Below are 23,746 nucleotides of genomic sequence, written 5' to 3'. Positions count from 1 at the left end.
TCTGGCACCTGTGCTTTTCCACTATATTATAATTGTCTGTGAACCAGTCTGAATGCCCTGTTAGACTGTAAACTCCCTGAGGGCAGGGATGGCATTCCTGGTGCCTAGGGGAGAGCCTGGCAGACAGTCAAAGCTCCATAAATGTTTGTTGATTGAGTTGAGTGAATGAATGGGAAGCACCTCAGGACAGGGACAGTGTCACAGTCGTAGGACACAGTCTGTGTCCTCATCTCATGGCATGTGCCTGGCACCCAGTGGACGTGCAGTCAGGGTAAATGAATACAGGCGAGAGAGGATGGAGAGGAGGAGGGGAAGGGAAGGCTGGATTCAGAGGCAGTACAGGCACGGACACAGCTCTGTTCCTTCCGCCAGGGGGCGCGGGAGGCCCGGGATCTGGGACCTCCAGACTGGAAGTTCTCTTCTCCCTGAGGCTCAGCTTTAAAACCTGTGGAGGTTTGGGTTGTTCACCTCTGCAGAAAGGATCTGAGGGAAGGAGCCTATCCCAAATTGGGTTAGCGCAGCAGCAAGCCCAGGACTGGCCTGGCCTGCCCGTGCCTGGTGGGACAGGAAGGAGCCAGCTGTCCATCCTGGGATCTGGATGCACCTGGGCAAGGCTCACCTTGGGACAGGTAGGTGCTTGCAGCTGGAACCTATGGCTGGAGTTGAGTTGGTCCAGAGCTGGGAAGGCCTCAGAGCCCTTCACATTGTGGGTCTCGGGGGAGGTAGTTTGCACAAATTCCTGGACATTAGCAACCCATTGGAACTCAAGCTTTGTCTCCCCACCACTCCATGCCAGTCGAGGCCAACCCAGTCCCCCAGGGAGTCAGGGCGGGAGACAGTAACGAGCAGGACATAGTCCCTGCCTTCTAGATGCTTCCTCTGGATTGAAGCCCCCATGTTCTTCCAGTGGCGGCTGGAGATAGGCTGCCTGCGTGGGAATCCTGGCTCAGCCCCTCACTTACTGTGTGACCTTGGGCATCATCCTTAACTCTTTCTGTGCCTCGGTTTCCTCATATGTAGCATTGTTGAAATGAGGTAATAAGTTATTCCATGAGAGCCTCTGAGAATCGTGCCTGTGAGGGCATAAGCATTCAATCTGTGGCAGTTGAGATCATGGTGATGCTTCTCTAGCAACAGGCCCTTAGAAGCTTGCAGTTGAAGGCACACAGGAGACCGGCCAGGGCTGCGTCCTGGCAGTCTTGCCACCATCTTTAGATCAGCCTCGAGCATCCACCCAGCTGGTCGTTCTTTGGCAAGTCGTTAGGCATGGAGAAGAGGACTGAGTACTCTGAGCTCACAGGGCTTTCAGACCTGAAAGAGAGCACCCCAAACTGATCCAGAGAGAGAACTGAGGCCCACAGATGCCAAGTGACCTGGAAAAGATCACAGAGACAAGTGGAGGGAGGGCAGGGAGAAGATGGGTCAGGTCCACATGGCTGTGTGGCCGCCTCCTGGGCCATCCATCCCAACCAGGGCAGCCTGGTGATTTCTGTCTAAATTAGATGCTACCAAACATTTGTATTACAAAGAGTTTTTAGAGTGCTGTGACTTTTGTCTTTCCCTCATCCTCATGAGCAGGTTTGCAAGGGACCAGTACAAACAGAGGGAGAGACTTGAGCAGGCAGGGAGGTGTCGGAGGCGGCTGAGAAAGCAGCCCGGGGTGCTAGATGGATGGACCATGAATCTGAGTCACTGTCCACAATGGCTGAGCCTGGCCTGGCTGCTCATCCTTCCCCTCTGCTGGGCTACTGTGAGGACAGCCTCTCGAGTGATGGTGGTCACATGTTGGGAGCTGGGCCTCCTGGGTCCTGTTTTTGCCTCTGCTCCTGCCTCAGCTTTCTCTGCTATATGCCTTCTGGCCCTGGCCCTGAGCATAGGCACAAAATCCCCAAATTGCTTCCAGAAGCAGCACATATGTTACTTCCTCCGTGAAGCACTCCTAGATTCTGACCCTCTGTCAGAGACCATCTCTCCCTTCTTTGAATTCTCGTTAATTTGTTTATACTTCTCTCCTGGGGGATTGGCCCCCCTTGCATGATCCTACAGTGGCGGCATAGCACAGCGGCTGAGAACATGGATTCTGGCCTCCCTGGGCCCAGAGCCTGACTCCACCACTTACCAGCTGGATGATGGGGTAAGAATTTCTTAACTTCTATGTGCCTCAGTTTCCCCCTCTATAAATGGGGAGAACAATAGTACCTTCTTTATAGAGTTGATAGGGCTTTACATGAGTTCCTGCATGTAAAGTGCTTAGGCAGGGACCTCGTACTGTCTAGGAAATCCTCTAAGTGTATGCTGTTGTCGTTGGCGTGTTTGTGTCTGTGCCTTACCTCCTCACTAGGCCTGCAGCTCCTTGAGGAGAGGGTCTGTCTCTTTAAATTAAGCCAATTTGTGTCCCCCCAGGGTCCCAGCACAGGGCCTGGCCACAGTGGGTCCTCACTGACTGTTTGTGGAGTGATGATGGGGTCCGGGTGCCCTCTCCCCTGGCCTGCTGTCTCCCGCGGGCCCCTGCAGAGCAATGCTGTCTCCGTGGCTGAGGCCCTTCCTCCCACAGCCCCGCCTGAGCTCCTTCAATTTTCCCTGGCAGCTCCCACGTTCTGGACTAACTTTAGGGTTGGTTTCCAGCTGTGGTTGGATTTTTCTGTTTGAAAAATATTTTAAGCAGCTGGTGGGGAAGGGGTGGAGAGGTGGGAAAAGAATAATAAATAAGCTTGTGAAAGGAAGATTGTCTAAATGGCTTGGAGCCACCACTGCCTGCAACTTGGTTTCTGGGTCGTGCCCAGGACTGGGGAGCTATCAGGTGGTTGGGGGTGGGGAGGGGGCACCCTGGTGGCTTCACAGGCTGAGGAGAAAGACTCTCCGCCCCTCACAAGCACCTCTTGGACATGCTTTCACTTTATGCCCCGCATGAATTCTGAAAATGCAAGAAATAGACGGGAAAGAGTGGTTCTGCAGCAGCCAGGATTGAGGTTAGACACTGAAAAAAACTGACTGTCAGAACTATCCCTGAAGCCCCCCTTTATTTCACCCAAGACTGATGTTTCTCCAGAACTCAGCTTCCTTCTTGGCTCCTATAATGAGACCTCACATAGCCTCCCACCCACCCCAGCTGCTCTTCATTCCCTGACAACATCCTCTGCTCCTGAACTTCCCTAAAGGGAGGGTCCCTCCTCCTGCGCCCCAGTTTTCATCAGCTTCCTCTAAGACCCTTTTGGCTCTGCTCTACCACTGAGGCCCTCAGGCTCTTTTCTGAAATCTTCACCTCCATCGCCTCCCTGGGTCGAGGTGGAGAGACCTCCTGAGCGGGCAGAGGCTCAGGCCCCCCCAGAGGCAGATGGAAGGTTCGTGCTACCCCTGTGCTGGCTGGGGAGGATGGTAGAGACAGAGACCCACAGAAAATCAGAGATGGGAAAGAAACTAAATCATAGAGTGGAACAGAAGCCAAGTCAGAAAGCGAGTCAGATGTGGGGATAGGGAGTTGACAGTCACCAGGCAGTGCCCCTGGCCAGGCCCGCATGGAAATTCCTGTGGACTCTGATGGCAGGATGGGCTCAGCCCTGAGGGCTGCCTGGTGCCATCGTGTGCTGGGGCCCAGGGGTCTCGGGCCTGGGCGGCAGGGAGGCCCTGCCCTCCTTACCCAGTTCTGCTGAGGACTCCCTCCACCTGAGTCAGAGGGGAAAGTGGGTGATGCGCTTGTGCAGACGGGGCTCTGGAGCCTCGGGGAGCTATTGGTGGCAGAGCATCTCACTTAGAAGTAGGCGGCTGAGCTTCCAGGGGCAAGGCAGGAGGCCAGTGGAGCCAGGAAGTGCTGGGCCTGAGGACCGAGGATGGGGCTGTGCTGTTGAGGAATAAGGAGTGATGGGTGAGGGTGGAAGGGAGCCCGTCTGGGGATCAGGGAGCTTTGTGGGGGCGAGGACTGCCCCCACCAGGAAGTCTGGGTGGGGAGCTGTGCCTACAGTCCTCAGCAGCCTGCAGTGGGGAGGAACCCTGGGGAAGGGCAGGCTCCGTTTTGACTGGATTGAGAGCTTTCTTCAAGGTCTCCCCAGTAGCCATCCACACCCCTTCCTCCCCTCTGCCCTCCTAGGTTTCCCCCAGCAAGGAGGACAACATGGGTCTAAATCTATCACTGACATCTCTGCTTATTAGCTGATCCTTGCCACCTGGCTAACTCCGACCACAGCAAAACTGAGAGTTCCGAGGGCTTCTCAGAGGGTATGAGAATGGGGGTTGTACTTCCTAATACTACTTTTGCTTATGCTGAATGTGAAACTTTCCAAAGCATTTTTTTCTTACTATGAAACATACCAGACATATATTAAATATAGATGTCCAGTTTAGTAAATAATTATAAATCACACATCTGTGTTTCCACAGCCCAGGTCAAGAAATAGACTACTGTCAGCACCCCAGAAGTCCCGTGTCCTTCCCTGATCACAGCCCCATCCTTCCGCCCTGGAGGGAACCAGTGTCCTGACTTTTGTGATCCTCATTTCCTTGTTTGTCTTCCAAAGCATTTAGTCTCTTAGATGTTATCATCTTTGAGTTTCACAATAACCTTCTTATTCCCATTTTACAGATGAAGAAACTGAGGCTCAGAAAGGTTAAATAACTAGTCCAAGGCCACCCAGCAAGTAAGTGGTAAAACCAGGATCATATTTGGATTGGCTGATGCCCAGGGCAGTTTCTTAGTCAAACCAGAATCCACAGGAAACCCTGAGACAACCTTGGTGTTGGAGCCCGACACCCCAGTGCCCCTGAGAAGGGGAGGCCACCTTCACAGCCTGCCCAGGTGCTCCCCTCCCAGATGTGTTGACTCACGTGACTCCGCAGGGTCCTGCTGTATGAGTACCTGGCAGGATGTGATAGAGCCCATTGGAAGTTGGGAGAGCAAGAGGAGCTGGGGGCTGATCTGGGACGGGACCGATGCCTAGAGAGAGCTTTGGGCCCTGCCTGACACATGCCCAGGGAACCCGGGACTGAGAGGATGTGCCTGAACCAGGTGTGTGCCCAAGTTTTTGCCAGAATTACCAGGTGTGCCCTCCTTGGTGGGCCAGGTGTGCTTGGTGTGAGCATGCAAGTGTGTTGTGCACCTGGCATGTCCGTGTGCATACCCAGCTCTAGCTACACACTTGGATTGCTCTGAACCATTTTCCCCATCCTCATCTTTTTTCTGTTAATTATAAAATTATATGTGCTTCTTATAAAAAGTTCAAATGTAAAGTCTCTCCTCTTCTCTAATTCTAATCCAAATGATCCTAGACTTAATTTCTTTGAACAATTTGGCATTTATCCTTCTTTCTAAGCACATTCAAATATATAGTTATTTAGAAAGCCACATCCAAATGCAGTAGTTTTAGGTTTAATTATTTTTAACAAAATAGTATCAGAATCTACAGATTGTTTTTCAACTTTTTTTTTCACTTCGATTCCTTGGTCGTCTTCCCTGTCACTGTGTATGGATTTACTTCACTGTTTTTAACAGCTGAAGAATATTCCAGTAAATGGATGTTCCATCGTTCATTTACCTGGGTGGACCCCTCTGTGTCCTGGCTCCCCTGTTCTCCCAGAAGCTGAGAGAGTAGGTGTAAGAGGAAGGGGAGGACAAGGAGACTGGCCCTGCCCTGGGAGGCAGCCCATGCCAGCTGCCCTTTGACCTCCTGCAAGTAGATTCCCTTACAACCCCCCCAGCCCAAGTCCTCATCTCCCTCCCCTGTCTCCTGTCTCCGGTCCCCTTCCTTCTCCCTCCTGGCCCTTGACCTCTGCGCAGTGCTGCAGGTCTGCACAGTGCTGCGCAGTACTGGGCGAGTTCCTGGCCTCTGAGAGGGTCTGATCTCCGAGGACTGGGAGGAATTTGGCTTGGGGGACCCAGAGTTCAGGAGGTTCTGCACAGCCAGCCTGCAGGACAGGGAGCGTGCCTCTTGTCAACGCTGCCCCTGGAGAGGGCACCATGCTGAAGGTGAGACTGGCACTGCCCCCTGCCCAGATGGCAGCTTCCTGCTTCCCAGAGGGCATGGGTGATGGGAACTGTGCCAGATAGGCATGGTGCCCCCACCCTGCACAAGAGTCATGGAAAATCCAGAGCCTTGATCTTTGCTCTTGATCACTCCTCCCCAGTTTTTACAACTGGAAACTTGCGGCCTCTTTGTTCAGGTCAGCTTGAGAGGGAGGTATTGTGGGGGGGAGGTGGTTGAGTCAGCAGCGGGGGATACAGAACTTGGTGCTTCTGAGGACCAGCCACGACCCTTCTGTCACTCACATTCCAGTTTACCTGTAAACAGATGGCACTTCTGGGCACTTCTGTGCTGGGAGCAGAGGGGGCAGGGATGGGCACAGCTTCTGTGTCCTTGCTGGGGGAGTGGTCTCCTCTCATCCAGCATCGGACCCCCAGCTGTACAGAGCCATGATCCCCTCTGCTCCAAACACCGCTAATTCCTCCGACGTCCTGGTGGCACGTGGTTCCCGGCCCTCCTCATTCCTCAGGGCAGGTCCAGTGTGTCTGTTTGCCGTGAGATCCTATTAGAAGTTTATGGTAAGGAAACCACTTTACGAGGTTGCTTTCTTCCTCCTGCGCCTTGCTCGGCTCCTGCTGCCCTCTCCCCCGCCTTCTCCCTCATAGCCAGAGTTCATGGAAACTTCTCAGGTCACTGATTCTCACCTTCCTTTCCTCCTCAGGAGAGAGGGCCCAACCCCCTTCTCTGGGGCCTGCCAGCTTCTTTCCCCCAAGCCCTGCTCTTCTTGGGGGGATGGCATGCCCTCGGGGCTGGGGGGCTGAACCTAGAGCAGAGCGGTGCCCTCGGCCTTACCCTATCTTCCAGCATTGTCTGCTGGATGAGCACATGTGTCTCTTGCTTCCTGTGATCTTAGAGGGGACCCTGGGGAGGGGAAGGTGAAGCAGAGAGTTGTGGCAGCCTTCACCCTGAGGTGAGGGGGGACAGGGGTGCTGAAGCAGAAAGGGAGGTGGCCCGGATCCTCACTCGGCAGCTTCTGCCCTCAAAACCGACCCATCACTCAATCAGTTCACTGATGCTGTTAGATCAGCACCCCCTCTGAGGAACCTGTAATCCAGCGGTGTGTATAGGTGTGGTGGGGGGACATGTGGCACAAGCTTGTGGACCTCCGAAGAGGGAGATCTGAGAGAGGCTGGAGCAGTCAAGGAGGGCACGAAAGTGAGCTAAGACTTCCAGCTGGTGTGGTCACCGAGGGGTGGTAAGTGGGGTTGAGGGAGGTGGTGCTGCTTATCTGGAACCCTCTGCTTAGGCCTTCCCTGCCTGGCTGGGGCTTGGTGGGGCTCTGCTCTGTCTGTCTGGGTGGTACGCTCACCTGGAGTCCAGAGCAGGCAGTGCAGGGCAGGGGCAACCGAGCTCACAGGCCTGGGCTCTGAGTGCATGGCCTTAACCTGATGCTCTGTCTACGGGGAACCTAGGCTCCAGGCCTGGCAGGAGCAAGTCTGAGAAGAGCACTACTCGCCCCTGCAGGCCAGGGAGGGGCACTGGGGGCTGAGGGACCGCAGGCCGGGCCTCTCCACCCCCCACATCCGATCCGCCTGGCTGCCCAAGCGGGACAGATTATTTTTGCTCCTTCAGACTCTGCCAGTGCCTTTGCCCCCTTTACAGGAGTTACTCAGTTACCAGTGTTGGTTTTCTATTTCCAGAACAAGGCAGGGCCTCCCCTCCCAGCTTCCTCCACCCTGGGCCTCGACATTTCCCCTCCATCCAGCCTGGGGAGGAGCCCTGTGCCTGTGTCCAGGCCCAAGGGCAGGGACTCCCTCCTCTCTGATGGGGAAGGCAGGGGAGTGAGGGAGGGTTCACCCCCCCTCTCCTTTGCACCCCCCTCTCCTGCTTCCTCCCAGACCATTCCCATCAGCCAACGTGCTCTCTCTCTCTCTCTCCCAAGACCCTGGCCCCTCCAGCCACAGTCCCACTGCTCAACTCCTTTTGCAGCCACTCTCCTCACAAGAATGGTGGACACTTGCTGCCTCTGCTCCCTCTCCAGCCTAGCTTCTGCCCCACCACCCACTCTGCCGCCCCTGTTCATTCTAGATTCACCAAACCCGAGGAGTGCTTCTCGCCTCCCTCCCTCCCTCTGTCAGCAGCATTAGCTCAGCCGACCCCCCCCCCCCCCCCTCGCCTCTCTGCCTGTCTGCACTCAGGGCTCTCCTGGTTTCCTTCCCGCCCACTGGTGGCTCCTCCTCGGCTTCTTCTCAGGTTCCTCTTCAGAGTGACCTGCTGCGAGTGCCCTTGGTCCTCTCTCCACATCTCTGTGGCTGTAGACACCACCCGTGGTGGCAGCCTGCTTTTCTGAGTCTAGCCCAATCCTCCTCTTTGGGTGCCGACCTCCAAAAGCTGTGCCCCCCTGACATTTCTGCCTTGGGTCTCCTGGACGTTTTCAACTCAGCCCGTCCAGACAGGACCCTTGATTTGCCCCTGTTTCCCCTAGGTTTCTATCACCTCTACCTTCCTATAGTTACTAAGGACTGATCCCTGAGTCCTCCTCTTCTTTCACAGCCAATTTATCCTCAAGTCTAGCAAATTCTACCTCCAAAGTCTACTTCTAATTCCACCATTTCTTTCAATTGCCACCATCACCCTTTTTTTCTAAACTACCATCATCTCTTACCTGGATTCTGCAGTGGCCTTGTAACGGGTGGTCTGCCTGCTTCCAACTTGAGGATCCTTCATTGCAACCTCCACGAAGCATTAAGAATTGTCAGGTTAAATGTCATTCAGCCTTTTAGTGTGCGTGTGCATGTGTGCATGCATGTGTGTGCGTTCATGCGTGTGTGCATGTATGTGTGGCTGCATGCGTGTATTCAGAACGTTCCTATAGTCTATTAGGCCCTGAGGGATTCTGGACCTTTCCAGTTTCCCCAGCTTCATCCTATGCCCTCCCCACCCGCCAGGCACTCCTTCTTCTTTCAGTCAAATTTCTTTTCCTCCCTCACAGCCTAGAATTCCTCCCCTGATCCATAGCCAGCCCCCTTCTCATTCTTCAGGTTGGCTGGGGTGTCATCTCCCGAGAGAGATTTTCCTCACTGTCCTGTCCAAACCAGCCCTCTCCTTTTCAACAGTCCATTTAGTTTATTTTCATAATAGCACTTGTTACATTTGTAATCATTTCATTTATTTGTTCACTTACTTTTATTTTATTTTATTTTTTTTGGTGAGGAAGAGTGTCCCTGAGCTAACATCTGTTGCCAATCTTCCTCTTTTTGCTGGAGAAAAGTTGTCCCTGAGCTAACATCCATGCCAATCTTCTTCTATTTTGTATGTGGGATGCCCACCAGTGTGGCTTTATGAGCTGTGTGTAGATCCGTGCCCAGGATCCAAACCTGTGAACCCCAGGCTGCTGAAGCAGAAGGAGTGAACTTAACCATTGCACCACTGGGCCGGCCCCCTCACTTACTTTTACTTTTGTCAATGACTAGAATGTAAGCCCCATAAGGGCAGGGACTATGACAGTTTCACCATTGTACCCACGTTGTACCCCAATGTTTAGCGGAGGGCTTAGTGCTCAGTAGACATGCAATACAAGTTTGTTGAATGAGTGAATGAATACATGAATGAGTGGTCTCAGCTGTTCAACTCAGTTAGGTCCTGGTGGGGCTGGAAGAGAGGTATGGAAGAAGGGAAGGCTATGGCTGGTAGAAAGATACTCCCTAGGTGGCATGGCCAGATTTAGTAAGTAGGATGCCCAGTGAAATTTGAATTTCAGATAAACAATCAATCCTTTTCTCTCTCCCTTTTTTTTTTTTTTTTTTTTGCTGAGGAAGATTCACCCTGAGCTAACATTTGTTGCCAATCTGCCTCCTTTTTTGCTTGAGGAAGATTGTCCCTCAGTTAATATCTGTACCAGGCTTCCTCTATTTTGTATGTGGAACACTGCCACAGCATGGCTAGTGAGTGGAATAGATCTGCACCCTGGATCTGAACCCACAAACCTGGGCCACTGAAACAGAACATGCAGAACTTTAACCACTCGGCCATGGGGCCAGGCCCAACAAATCATTTTTGTATAAGTATGTCCAAAATTAAAATTTAATTGGGCATGCTGTATTTTATCTGGTAACAAAGTGAGTGAGGAGAGTAGGGTGGGAGGGGGCTCAGAGCCTGATGGTATAATGGGGCCGAGGGACAGTATGCAGGGAGACTGGAGTTGGCTGGAGCTGTCCTGAGACCTAATCAGGTAGGAACAGAGCACATCAACAGCACACCGGTGTGCAGGCCCTCAAGACGAGGGGAAGAGACAGCTCTGCGAGACACCGACTGAGACCTGGGCGGGCGTAGGGGAGCTGGTCCTGGGCTGGTGGTGGGGATTCAGGTCCTTGCCCTTCTAGGGTCACGGGCAGAACCTGGCAGACCCTCCCTTTTCCATGACCTTCTGACTTGTTCTCAAATTTAGTTCGTTTCAACACAGGTTTGCTGGATACCCTAGGGCATGCTGGGCACAGCGCCAGGTATTGAGGGCACAAAGATGGGTAAGACTTCCCCCTGCCCTCCGCTGTTCGGTGCCTGAGCTCAGGACAGCATGATCCGGCTCCGGGAGGAAAGCCATCACCAGCACCCACTGTTCCCAGACACAAGGCTGGGCGCCCTCCGTGCTTTATCTCATTTAACCCTCCTAACACCCCCGCAAGGTAAGGTGTTGCTGCTGCCATTTCCTAAACAAGGAAATAAATGTTCAGGTGATTCTGTGACTTAGCAAAGGAAGGGAGCGATGCGGCTGGATACAAACTTGGTTTTCTATCCCTTGGAGAAGAACTCATCCGTCGTGGAGGGTCTCGGCTGTCAGAGCCAGGGCAGAGTTTGGTGGGGCTGGAGGAGGCGAGTGGAGGGAGGACGCGCCCGGACGGACCACTGCTGTCCTGCAACAAGGGGCAGAGCACAAACTTCCTAATGGCCTCTTTACACGCAGGCCCAGCAGAGCTGCTGGACACTTGATAGGGCAGCACACATCCCCTGGTGTCCTGGTCTCACTGGCCTCTCCTAGTGACATTAAACATGTTGTCCAGTGACCTCAGTACCCTTGAGGCTTCTAAGCCTGTGGAGGAGAGGCAATATAGGGGAAGGCGCTGGTGAAATGCTAACCCCACCGGACCCCTTCCCACCCCAAGGGCCCGCATCCCTTCTGCCTCTGGGGCTACAGCTGAGCTCACATTCCTTTGCTTGGAAATCCCATGTCTCATGGACTGTCGGATCAGGTGGGGCTCTGAGAGGGCTCCCTTGCCCTTCTCCCTCCAGGAAGGCCAGGCCCTTCCCCACTTTGACAGGTAGGCTATGGTTTGCAGAGATCCCTGTGAAGGAGAGGCCGCACAGCCCATCTTGCTCGTCCTTCCCAGGGTCTTCTGTGCCTAAGGAGTCGAAACTTCTAACCAGCTTTGTCCCTCCCACTGGTATTTGTGGCAACTTACAAAGCCCAGATCTCTGAGAATCTCGATGACCTTGGAAATTGCCGTTCAACGAATTCTTTTTCTTTAAAATTATTTTATTGAGGTCATATCAGTTTATAGCATTATGTAATTTCAGGTTTACATTATTATACATCAGTTTCTCTATAGACTACATTGTTCTCACCACCAATAGTCTAGTTTTTATCTGTTACCATATATGTGTGCCCCTTTACCCCTTTCTCCCACCCTCTACCCTCTTCTCCTCTGGTAACTGCTAGTCTGTTCTCTTTGTCCATGTGTTTGTTTATCTTCCACATATGAGTAAAATTGTACAGTGTTTGTCTTTCTCTGTGTGGCTCACTTCGCTTAACATAATACCTTCAAGGTCCATCCATGTTGTTGCAAATGGAACCATTTTGTCTTTTTATGGCTGAGTAGCAGTCCATTGTTTTATATACCCATCTTCTTTATCCAATCATCAGTTGATGGGCACTTGGGTTGCTTCCATGTCTTGGCTATTGTGAATAATGCTGCAGTAAACATAAGGGAGCACGGGTCTCTTTGTATCATTGATTTCAAGTTCTTTGGATAAATACCCAGTAGTGGTATAGCTAGATCATATGATATTTCTACTTTTTATTATTATTTTTTAAAGATTGGCACCCGAGCTAACATCTATTCCCAATCTTCTTTTTCTTTTTCTTCTCCTTCTTCTCCCCAAAGCCCGGCAGTACATAGTTGCATATTCTAGTTGTAGATCCTTCTGGCTCTGCTATGTGGGACGCTGCCTCAGCATGGCCTGATGAGCAGAGCTAGGTCCTCTCCCAGGATCCAAACCGGTGAAACCCTGGGCCACTGAAGCGGAGTGTGTGAACTTAACCGCTGGGTCACAGGGCCAGCCCCTCTATTTTTAATTTTTTGAGAAATCTCCATACTGTTTTCTATAGTGGCTGCACTAGTTTGCATTCCCACCAGCAGTGTATGCGGGTTCCCTTTGTTCCACATCCTCACCAATATTTGTTATGTTTTGTCTTGTTAATTATAGCTATTCTGACAAGTGTAACATGATAGCTCATTGTAGTTTTGACTTGCATTTCCCTAATAATTAGTGACATTAAACATCTTTTCATGTGGATGTTGAATATCTGTATATCTTATTTGGAAAAATGTCTGTCCATATCCTCTGCCCATTTTTTTGATTGGGTTGTTTGGTTTGTTGTTGTTCAGTTGTATGAGTTCTTCATATATTTTGGAAATTAACCCCTTGTCAGATATATGATTTGCAATTATTTTCTCCCAGTTGGTGGGCTGTCTTTTCGTGTTGTTCATGGTTTCCTTTGCCTTGCAGAAGCTTTTTAGTCTGATGTGTCTCATTGTTTATTTTTTCTCTTGTTTCCCTTGCCCAAGTAGGCATGGTATTTGAAAAGATGCTGCTAAGATGCTAAGACCAATGTCAAAGAGTGTACTGTCTATATTTTCTTCTAGGAATTTTACGGTTTCAGGTCTTACATTCATTTAAGCCATTTTGAGTTAATTGTTGTGCATGATATAAGATAATGGTCTACTTTCATTCTTTTGCATATGGCTGTCCAGTTTTCCCAATACCATTTATTGAAGACACTTTCCTTTCTCCATTGTACATTCTTGGCTCCTTTGTTGAAGATTAACTGTCCACAGATGTGTGGTTTTATTTGTGGGCTCTCATTTCTGTTCCATTGATCCATGTGTCTGTTTTTGTGCTGGGATCATGCTGTTTTGATGACTATAGCTTTGTAGTATATTTTGAAGTCATGGATTGTGATGCCTCCATCTTTGTTCTTTTTTCTCAGGATTGCTTTTGCTTTTTGGGGTCTTTTGTTGTTCCATATAAATTTTAGGATTCTTTGTTCTGTTTCCATGAAGAATGTCATTGGGATTCTGATTGGGGTTGCATTGAATCTGTAGATTGCTTTAGGCCATATGGACATTTTAACTATGTTTATTCTTCCAATCCATGAGCATGGAAAATCTTTCCATTTCTTTATGTCTTCTTCAATTTCTTTCAATAATGTCTTATAGTTTTCAGTGTATAGGTCTTTCACCTCCTTGGTTAAATTTATTCCCAGATATTTTATTCTTTTCGTTGCAATTGAAATGAGATTGTATTCTTGAGTTCTCTTTCTGCTAGTTTGTTATTAGTGTATAGAAATGCAACTGATTTTTGTAAGTTGATTTTGTAGCCTGCAACTTTGCTGTAGTTGTTGATTATTTCTGGTTTTCTGGTGGATTCCTTGGCGTTTTCTCTATAAAAATTCATGTCGTCTGTACAGTGAGAGTTTTACTTCTTCCCTTCCAATTTAGATACCTTTTATTTCACTTTCTTGCCTAATTGCTGTGTCCCAAACATCCAGTACTACGTTGAATAGGAATAGTGAGAGTGGGAACCCTTGTCTTGTTCCTGTTCTCAGAGGGTTGGCTTTCAGTTTTTCACTGTTAAATATGATGTTGGCTGTGGGTTTGTCACATATGGCCTTTATTGTGTTGAGGTACTTTCCTTCCCATTTTATTGAGAGTTTTTATCATAAATGGATGTTGGATCTTGTCAAATGCTTTCTCTGCATCTATTGAAATGATCATATGATTTTAATTCCTCATTTTGTTAATGTGGTCTATCACGTTGATTGATTTGCAGGTGTTGAACCATCCCTGCATTCCTGGTATAAATCCCAAATGGTCATTGTATATGATCCTTTTAATGTATTACTGGATTTAATTTGCCAATATTTTGCTGAGATTTTTGCATCTATGTTCATTAGCAATATTGACCTGTAATTTTCCTTCCTTGTGTCATCCTCCTCTGGTTTTGGGATCAGGGTAATTTTGGCCTCATAGAATAAGTTAGGGAGCATTCTGTCTCTTCAATTTTTCAGGATATTTTGAGAAAGATGAATATTTACTTTCCTATGAGTGTTGGGTAGAATTCTCCAGAGAAGCCATCTGGTCCTGGGCTTTTGTTTTTTGCGAGGTTTTTGATTGCTGTTTCAATCTCTGTACTTGTGATTGGTCTGTTCAGATTCTCTGTTTCTTCTCGATTCAGTTTTGGAAGGTTGTATGAATCTAAGAACTTATCCATTTCTTCTAGGTTATCCACTTTGTTGGCATATAGTTTTTTATAGTATTCTCTTATAATCCTTTGTATTTCTATGGTATCCATTGTAATTTATCCTCTTTCATTTTTAATTTCATTTATTTGTGCCTTCTCTCTTTTTTCTTAGTGCATCTTGCTAAGAGTTTGTCAATTTTGTTTATCTTCTCAAAGAAACTGCTCTTATTTTCATTGATCCTTTCTACTGTTTTTTAATGTCTCTTTCATTTATTTCTGCTCTAATTTTTACTATTTCCCTCCTTCTGGTGACTTTGGGCTTTGTTTGTTCTTTTTCTAGTTCTGTTAGGTGTAGTTTAAGATTACTTGTTTGAGATTTTTCTTGTTTGTTGAGGGAGGCCTGTATTGCTATAAATTTCCCTCTTAGTACTACTTTTGCTGCATCCCATAATAGTTGGTATGTTATGTTTTCATTTTCATCTGTCTCCAGGTATTTTTTGATTTCTTCATTCATCCATTGGTTGTTCAGTAGCATGCTGTTTAATCTCCACATATTTGTGCCTTTCCCAGCTTTTTCCTCATAGTTGATTTCTAGTCTCATAGCATTGTGGTGAGAAAAGATGCTTGATATAATTTCAATCTTCTTAAATTTATTGAGAGTTGCCTTGTTTCCTAACATATGGTCTATCTTTGAGAATGTTCCATGTGCACTTGAGAAGAATGTGTATTCTGCTGTTTTTGGATGGAATGTTCTATAGATCTTTTTTCTTTTTTTGAGGAAGATTAGCCCTGAGCTAACTGCCACCAATCCTCCTCTTTTTGCTGAGGAAGATTGGCCCTGAGCTAACATCCGTGCCCATCTTCCTCTACTTTATATGTGGGATGCCTACCACAGCATGGCTTGTCAAGCAGTGCCATGTCCGTACCCAGGATACGAACCAGTGAACCCCAGGCTGCCAAAGTGGAACATGCACACTTAACCACTGTGCCACCAGGCCGGCCCTAAGTCCATCTAGTCTAGTATTTAATTTAAGGCCAGTGTTTCCTTGTTGACTTTCCATCTGGATGATCTCTCCATTGATGTAAGTGGGATATTGAAGTTCCCTACTATTTTGTGCTGCTGTCAGTTTCTCCCTTTAGGTATATTAGTAGTTGGTTTATATACTTTGGTGCTCCTGTGTTAGGTGCATATATATTCATGAGTGTTGTGTCCTCTTGGTGGAATGTCCCATTTATCATTATATACTGCCCATCTTTGACTCTCATCGTCTTTTTTATCTTGAAATCTGCTTTCCGATATAAGTACGGCAGCACCTGCTTTCTTTTGCTTATCACTTGCTTGGAGTATCATCTCCCATCCCTTCACTCTGAGCCTACGTTTGTCTTTAGAGCTGAGATGTGTCTTCTGGAGGCAGCATATTGTTGGATCTTGTTTTTTAATCCATCCAGCTACTCTGTGTCTTTTGATTGTAGAATTCAATCCATTTATATTTAGAGTGACTATGATATATGAGGGCTTAATAGTGCCATTTTATCTCTTGTTTTCAGGTTGTTCTGTATTCCCATTGTTTCTTTTCCCTTGTATTTCTGACTGCCATTTCAGTTTGGTGGTTTTCTGTGATGCTTTTCTCAGTTTTCTCCTTATCTATGATTTGTGGCTCTGCTCTGGTTTTCTGTTTTGTGGTTACCATCAGGTTGGCATAAAAGATCTCATAGATGAGATAGTCCATTTTCTCATAGCCTTTTATCTCCATTAGCCTAAGCAGGTTCCATCCCTAGCCTCTTCCCCTTCTGAGTTTTTGTCTTCACAAATTCTTTTTGTTTTGTGAGTTTGTGACTAAATTGAAGTGTTTATACTTATTTATTTATTTTTTGCTGAGGAGTATTTGCCTTGAGCTAACACCTGTTTCCAATCTTCCTCTTTTTTTGCTTGAGGAAGATTAGCCCTGAGTTAACATCTGTGCCAATCCTCCTCTATTTGATATGTAGATCTCTGCCATGGGATAGCTGATGAGTGGTGTAGGTGCACACCCAGGATCTGAACCTGTGAACCCCCAGGCCACCAAAGTGGAGTGCACTGAACTTAACCACCAGGCCCTGGGGCTGGCTCCTCTAGTTATTTCTGATGCTTTACTTCCCTTTATGTTTTATGTTATAATTAAGTGTTTGCTAACCTGTCCTGATAGAGAGCTATGGTTTTCCTGTTTTGTCTGTCTATTTATCTCCTTGCTCAAACCTTTGTAGACCTTTGCCTTTTTGTTTCAGGTATGAGGGCATCCTTCATCATTTCTTGTAAAGTATGTCCGGTGGTGATGAGCTCCCTCAGCTTTTGTTTATCTGGGAAAGCTTTTATTTCTCCATTGTATCTGAGGGATAATTCCACTGGATAGAGTATTCTTGGCTGAAGCTTTTTTCTTCAGTATTTTCAATATATCATTCCATCTCTCCTAGCCTGTAAGGTTTCTGCTGAGAAATCAGCTGAAAGCCTGATAGGGGTTCCTTTGTAGCTTATTTTCTTCTTCCTTACTGCCCTTAATATTTTTTCTGTGTTGTTGACTTTTGCCAGTTTTAAAAATTATATGCCTTGGAGAAGGTCCTTTTGCATTGATGTAGTTAGGAGTTCTATTGGCTTCATGTACTTGTAAGTCCAGTTCTTTCCCCGGGTTTGGGAAGTTCTCAGCTATTATTTCTCTGAGCAAGCTCTCTGCTCCTTTCTTCCCCCTTCTCCCTCTAGAATACTATAACCCTCAGGTTGCATTTCCTAATTGAGTAGGATATTTCTAGAAGAATTTCTTCATGTAAAAAGAATCTTAGTTCTCTCTCTTCCTCCACCTGAAGCATTTCTCTATTTCTATTCTTTAATTCATTAATTCTATCTTGCATGATGTCAGCTCTATTTTTTTTTTTTTGAGGAAGGTTAGCCCTGAGCTAACATCTGCCACCAATACTCCTCTTTTTGCTGAGGAAGACTGGCCCTGAGCTAACATCCATGCCGTCTTCCTCTACTTTATATGTGGGATGCCTGCTACAGCATGGCTTGACAAGCAGTGCATAGGTCCGTATCCGAGGTCTGAGCTGGCAAACCCCAGCCTGCTGAAGTGGAACATGCGAACTTAACTACTGCACCACTGGGCCAGCCCCTGTCAGCTCTATTTTTTATGGTTTTTAGATGATTTTTTATCTCATTAATTGTGTTGTCATATCCAGAGTTTTGTTTGGTTTTTTTTAGAGCTTCATTCTCTTTGGTGAAGTATTCCTTCTGCTCATTAATTTTATTCCTGAGCTCACTGAACTGTCTTTCTGAGTTTTCTTATAACTTGCTGAGTTTCTTTATGACAACTATTTTGAATTCTCTTTCATTTAGATTGTATACTTCTGTGACTTCAGGATTGGTTTCTGGAGACTTGTCATTTTCCTTCTCCTCTGAAGTGTTACTGTAGCTCTTCATGGTGTCCGATGAATTGAGCTTTTGCTGGTGCATTTGTGATAGTGTCAGATCGCAGATTCCACCTGCCACTGTTGAGGGGGCAGGAGCTGTGTTTTTTGATTCCACCCTGTCTGCTGCAGTTGTGCCAGTAGGGCCACTCTGCATTTGCACAGACTGGCCACAGTCACTTGGCAGGTTGCATTCACATAGGTAGGGCCTCTGCACTTGGTGGGTGGGTTGTGCACTGCAGGCAGGAACTCTGTTCTTGGCAGGCAGGTCGCTCTTGCGGGGGCGGAGGGTGCCATCTGCACAGGTGGGCCCACTGCACTCAGCAGGGGACCAGCTGAGCTGCAGCACTTGGCAGGAAGGGTGCTTTGCAGGGACAGAGCAGCTGCCACTCAGTGGGGAGCGTTCCCGTGGGTGGGGCCACTGTGGCATGATGGGCGCTCATGTGGGCTAGGCTATCCCTCCAAAAGCATTCATGCATGGCCTGTCTGCCCCACTCTCCACTTACAGTTGCTCCAGGCCACTGTGTGAGGATCCAAGACCTGGATTGCTGCTGCTGGGGAGTCAGGTGGGTGCACTCACCTAGTTGCACCACTTCCTGGGGATCCAGTCCACCCACCTTCAGATGTATGGCTGTGTGGATCTCTCAGCTGTCCTTGTTGTGCTGTGTAGGGAATTTTCTGTTATTTAATGAATGTCTGTTTAGTTTTAACTTGGAGAGGAGAGACAAAGGGAAAAACTTATTCCGCCATGATGCTGAGATCACTTCTCCAAATAATTCTTTTTCTGTCTCTCCAGTTCCCTATGGCCCTACTTCTTTATTTTCCTTTATATCTCTATGCTTTTCCCCAGTTAACTAATTAATTAATTAATTTTCAAGGAGATGTAGCTTGGGTGTGGGGGATCCCCTCCTTGAGGGCTTCATTGGGCTGACACATGGGATTTCCTGGCATTGGATCCAATACCTAATGAATGAGTCTGGACACACACTTTACACATTTTCCCAATCACATTTGGTCTAATCCTAGGGCTACTCCCCACATGTGTGTGCACACACAGTCACATATATAGATGTTTGCATACTCATATTCTCCCACACATGCTGGCACATATATTCACACACAGATACCAGCATCTGGATGCCGTCCATCTATTTATCCTGTAACAGAAGGCATCGGTGTATCAGGACAAGCCCTCTGCCATTGGCAGTCTGTGGGAGAATTCATCCTTGGGCGCTTTGTTGAAAAACATCATGATGGACAGTTTGGATCATGGAAGGCAGTCCTTGAGTGGGATGGGCTTGAATGAGATGAAGATAATCGACATAGGAATTTGTGGGTGAGGGCTGTTTACCTTAGAAGAAGTTTGGATGAGAAAGGAGCCACAACATATTAGGAGGCTTGAGCCCAAGTAGAAGACAATCCTCCATGGTGGGCATGTGGAGAAAGGGAATCATTGAAAGATTTTTAAGGACGAAGATTCTGTTCATCAACATGATGATCTATTTGATTTTGTGGCAAAGAACTGCGCCTTAGTTTCTTTCACATCTATAGGAAAAGTCTACTGCAGCTGCTTAACTTGGTGAGTGATGTTTTGGAGAAATCATGAAGACTGGACTGAATTAGATGTTTAATTCCATGCAGGTGGAGAGTGGAAACGTCCGTAGAAGGCAGGACATAAGAGAGAGAAAATTCCACAGAAGCAAGAACTTGGATCCACAAGTGACTATGGGAGGTGGGGACGCAAGGCCAATTGCCTTCCCACCCTAAACATTCCTAGAGATATTGGGAGAGACCCTGCATTTCCCACTGCCGTGGGATGAATGTTTGAGTGGATATTATTTCCTCTCGAAGAACAAAATGACCTAAGCTGAGTTACATGTCAATGCACATATTAAAACAAGTGTGTGTTCACACTCACATGATCATTTCTTTCTCCTTGATAGAGTGTGAATGAGGCAGTGATTTGGCAAGTGTCAGGTTAACTTTATAAACAAAGAGAGCCAAACCAGAATATTTAGGTTCAAAAATCTACTGGTGGCCTGAATTATCCGGTTTGGCCATCTAGACTCAGCAAATTAACCAGAAAATTGCCAGGATCCTCATTTGTGCTGGACAGACACAGTTTTAGGGTGGCCTGCCTCCATGCAGATACATAGATATCCCTCCACACATTATTATTAAGTGTATCTCTCCACATGTTATTATATCTAATATATATTTGTAACCAACTCAATAATGTCCCAGATTATCTGGAACCAATCTTTCATACCAGACTGGTTTTCTACAGCTACCTATCGTGTGAGTGAACCAAACACTGAAAAACTAGGACATGCTAAACAAAGAAAAGGCCATTACTGCTTCTCTTCTCATTATTGTTTTCATTCTCTATTAACGTGAGCTCAGAAAATGCAATGAAATCTATTACCCAAATTACATATAACTGGCAAAGAAAGCCTACTTTGAAAACAGAACCCCAAATAAAAAACGCCAAATAGGAAAATAAAAAAATGAAGGAAAAAATAGGAAGAAGCCAGGTATGATGGAAACCTTTTGAGCCAAAAAAGAGGAGATTCAGGTTTGCACCTCCATTTTGCTAGGGCCTTGCGTTTGAAAATTTCGGTGTTATTGCTGTTACCCTGATGGAGTGGGTGTAGGTGCTTTTGAGAAGTTCCTTCCAACTCTAAAATACTGAGACCCCAAGAGTATAGAACTCAAGTGGATCATCAGATGTTTGTGAGGAGTGGTCTGATATGGTGGAAATAATGCTTCTCAAATTTTAATGTGCATATTAAAAGTTAGTTGTCTGAGAATCTTGTTAAAATGCAGATTCTGATTCACTAGGTCTTACTTTGAGATTCCTTATTTCTAACCAGCTCCCAGGGTAGGCCGATGCTGCTGGTCCGTGGACCACACTTGGAGAAGCAAAGGCATAAAACATGCTGGGTCTGGAATGAGAAATCCCAGGTCTGCCCATAGTTTCTTATCTTTGCTGAACCTCGGTTTCCTCTTTTGCAAAATGAAAGCAGTCTTAAATACATACTTCCCAGAGGATCTTGTGAAGCTACAGGAGATAACACATTTGAAAGCCGTCTCTATGTTGTAAAGTGCTTTACAAATGTTTGTTGTTATTGTTTCAGGGTTGCCAGCTTTACCGGGTGTGCTGACACGGCAGGTGGACTGATGGAGCGATAGTGGTGCGCATCCCCACATCCGCTGCATGGCGCACTCACGTGAAGCTGTTTCCTTGGAAGCTGTTATTTACAGCGCCAGATGCTCTGTGTGTCTCCCTCTGCCCTCTGATTGTCGGTCTGCCTGTGTTCCTGGCCCAGGACCCAGAGAGGCCGCATGGCTTCCAGCTGTGCTGGGGCATCTGTTTGCGTTCCTCCCCCTCCCTGCTTGTGGGTTCTCACCGCACAACCAGGACTGGCCCTGAGCAGAACTCTGCACTAGGCAGTTTTTCCTCCCTGATTTCCCCTCAGGCAGCCAGTGCCATCACGCCCTCATGCTCTCCTGTCCTCAGCTCACTCCACCCAACCCGCCCCCATCAAACCTCATGGCAGGAAAGCATCTGATGCTCAAACTCACCGAGTTAGCAATGGCTGATAAGGCAGGGTGACCTCTCCCTAAGGGACAAAGCCAAGCTGGGGGTGAGAACCACAAAGCAAGGGTTCAGGCCACAGTGCCTGGAAAGGGCAACAATTTTGGAAGGGGTTAGGAGGCCTCTCCAGTACCTCTGAAATCTGAGACTTCTGTGTCAGATCTGTACGCCTTGCCATTTTCCATTTCCAGCCAGAAATATCCCAACCTTGTGTTCCTGATCTTGCTCCTGACCCGCTTGGTTCTTGGCCACATAGAAACGTGGGCACAGACGTCCACGGGGGTTCTCAACAACCTCGGCAATAGGTATTCACGTGAGGGCACAGTCTCCTCCAAGTCCACTGGGCAATGAGTACCACCTCTCAGCTATAACTCTATCCTTTTCTTTCTTATTCAGGCCAATCTCATCCAAATAAGGGAGGAGAATATTATTGTAAAGATAACCTTGATTTGCTCTGATTATTAGTTTTTCAAGTACAGTGTTCCTAAACTTCGATGCTTTATTTAACATTAATAACAAAACGGTGACATACAAATACTCCGTGGAGAACTAGACTCTGTTGCTGAACATTGAGGCCCCGGACTGCCCGCTCGTGAAGGGGATTTGACTTGATGCAATAAACCCACTGCATATCTATTATGTGCCAGGCTGCCAGCCTTTAAAGGTACAAAGGTAAATAAGACATGAGCACAGTAGCCAGCTGGAAAGGGAGGCAGCCCTGCCCGCCCAGGGACACGGCATTCTCTCAGGCTTTTATCTTAGGACACTACCTTGGGTCGCCACTAAGGCTGTTTCTAACACCTCTTTCATTCTTTCTTTTTTCTTCCTTAATGGATCTTGCTATTTTATTTTTCTTTAAGTTTGTCAGGTTTAGAAATCTTCTCAGAAACCGGCATCTGAGTTTGTCAATTATGGCTTGTATCCGGATTCATTAATTTTTGCTTTTATTTTTATGTTTCTACTTTCTTTGGATGTCCTCTTGATTTTTTTAATTGAATATTAGCTCATTGACATTCAGTCTTATTATCAATGGATTTTAGACTATACATTTTCCAATAAAGACAATTTTCACTGCATTCACAAATTTTGGTGTGTATTATTTTCGTTATTATTGTGTTGTAATTTTCACAACTATAATTATTTTTCTTTGACCTGTAAATTATTTAGGAGAGCACTTGAAGTTTGCCAAATAAAAATTTTATTTATCTTTTTGAAATTGAATTTTTATTTTACTTCATTGTGGTCACAGAACATATAAAAAATTTTTTTGTTTTTTTTTGAGACTTGCTTTATGGTCTTTTGTAAATATTTTGTTATGTGTTCTTGAAAAAAATGTGTATTCTCCAGTTTGGGCATGCAAAATTTTGTATATGTCCTTCAGACCAAGACTTAATAGTAAGTTCTATTTTAATGATTTATGATTTCTGTTCTTATTCAATTTTTGACTTCTTAAGCTTTGAGTTTATGAAAAAGATGAAAGGAAATCTCTTACTCTGGTTGTGGGCTTGTTAATTTCTCCTTGTAATTCTGTCAATTTTTGCTTCGTGTATTTCAAGACTATATTGTTAACTGCATGCAGATTTAGTTATTATTGTATCTTCTTGATATAATATCTTTAAGTAATGATCCTCTTTAGCCCTGTAATGGTTATTTTTTCCCTTGCTTTAAAATCTATTTGGTATTAATTATGAATTAATAATATTATTATTGCTGATATTAACATTGCTACACCAATTTTCTTTTTATAGCATTTCACTTTCAACACTTTTGTGTTATTATGAATTATGAACAAAATATAGACTGACTTTTAAAAGTCCAATCCGAAAATCTCTGTCCTTTAGCAGATCCATTGTATCTATTCGCACTATATACATTTAACTTTTAGTATCCTTGGGTTTTAAACAAGAGGTATCCAGAGGAACTGAGGATGCCAGTGCCATTCCCAGGAAAATGAATGTGAGTTCTTCTCTCACAACTCTCCCGAGTCCTGGCCCTGGAAGCTACCTTACCTTGCAATGATTTTACCTTTATCTTCCATCAAAGGTGCGTCATCTTCAGTCCAGTGTACCTCTGTCCCCCACTGCTTGGTTCACACAATCCACAGGAGGATATTTCACTGGGGTGTGCATTTCCTTCAGCACGTAGGAGGGATGCACAGATGGGTTGACTTGGTTCAGCACAGTGAGCCCCACTGGCATCAGCAAGTCTGAGCTAACCTCTCGGCTCTCCCAGCTATTGTCCACCT

General features: G+C 46.7%; 2 long non-coding RNA genes across 3 annotated transcripts in view; both read left to right on the top strand.

Moving 5' to 3' along the window:
* The window catches only part of LOC106836839 (uncharacterized), a 29,806-nt gene extending 6,482 nt beyond the window's left edge, over positions 1-23,324 (top strand). The window contains exons 2-5 of one of the 2 annotated variants that reach the window (XR_011496789.1): positions 10,414-10,633; positions 18,412-18,469; positions 19,545-19,635; positions 21,041-23,324. This is a non-coding gene — a long non-coding RNA (uncharacterized lncRNA). Of the gene's footprint in view, positions 1-10,398; positions 10,634-18,411; positions 18,470-19,544; positions 19,636-21,040 lie in introns of both variants that reach the window. The other variant, XR_011496790.1, reaches the window with a different exon arrangement.
* On the top strand, positions 405-4,214 carry LOC139041509 (uncharacterized). The gene is made up of 3 exons (XR_011496791.1): positions 405-629; positions 2,047-2,134; positions 4,085-4,214. It is a non-coding gene; the product is annotated as an uncharacterized lncRNA (long non-coding RNA).
* Positions 23,325-23,746: the final 422 nt, after the last annotated feature.

The sequence above is a fragment of the Equus asinus genome, chromosome 22 (assembly GCF_041296235.1).
Source record: "Equus asinus isolate D_3611 breed Donkey chromosome 22, EquAss-T2T_v2, whole genome shotgun sequence".
In the NCBI taxonomy this organism is placed as follows: Eukaryota; Metazoa; Chordata; class Mammalia; order Perissodactyla; family Equidae; genus Equus; species Equus asinus.
This window is presented reverse-complemented; position numbering and strand designations above follow the sequence as displayed.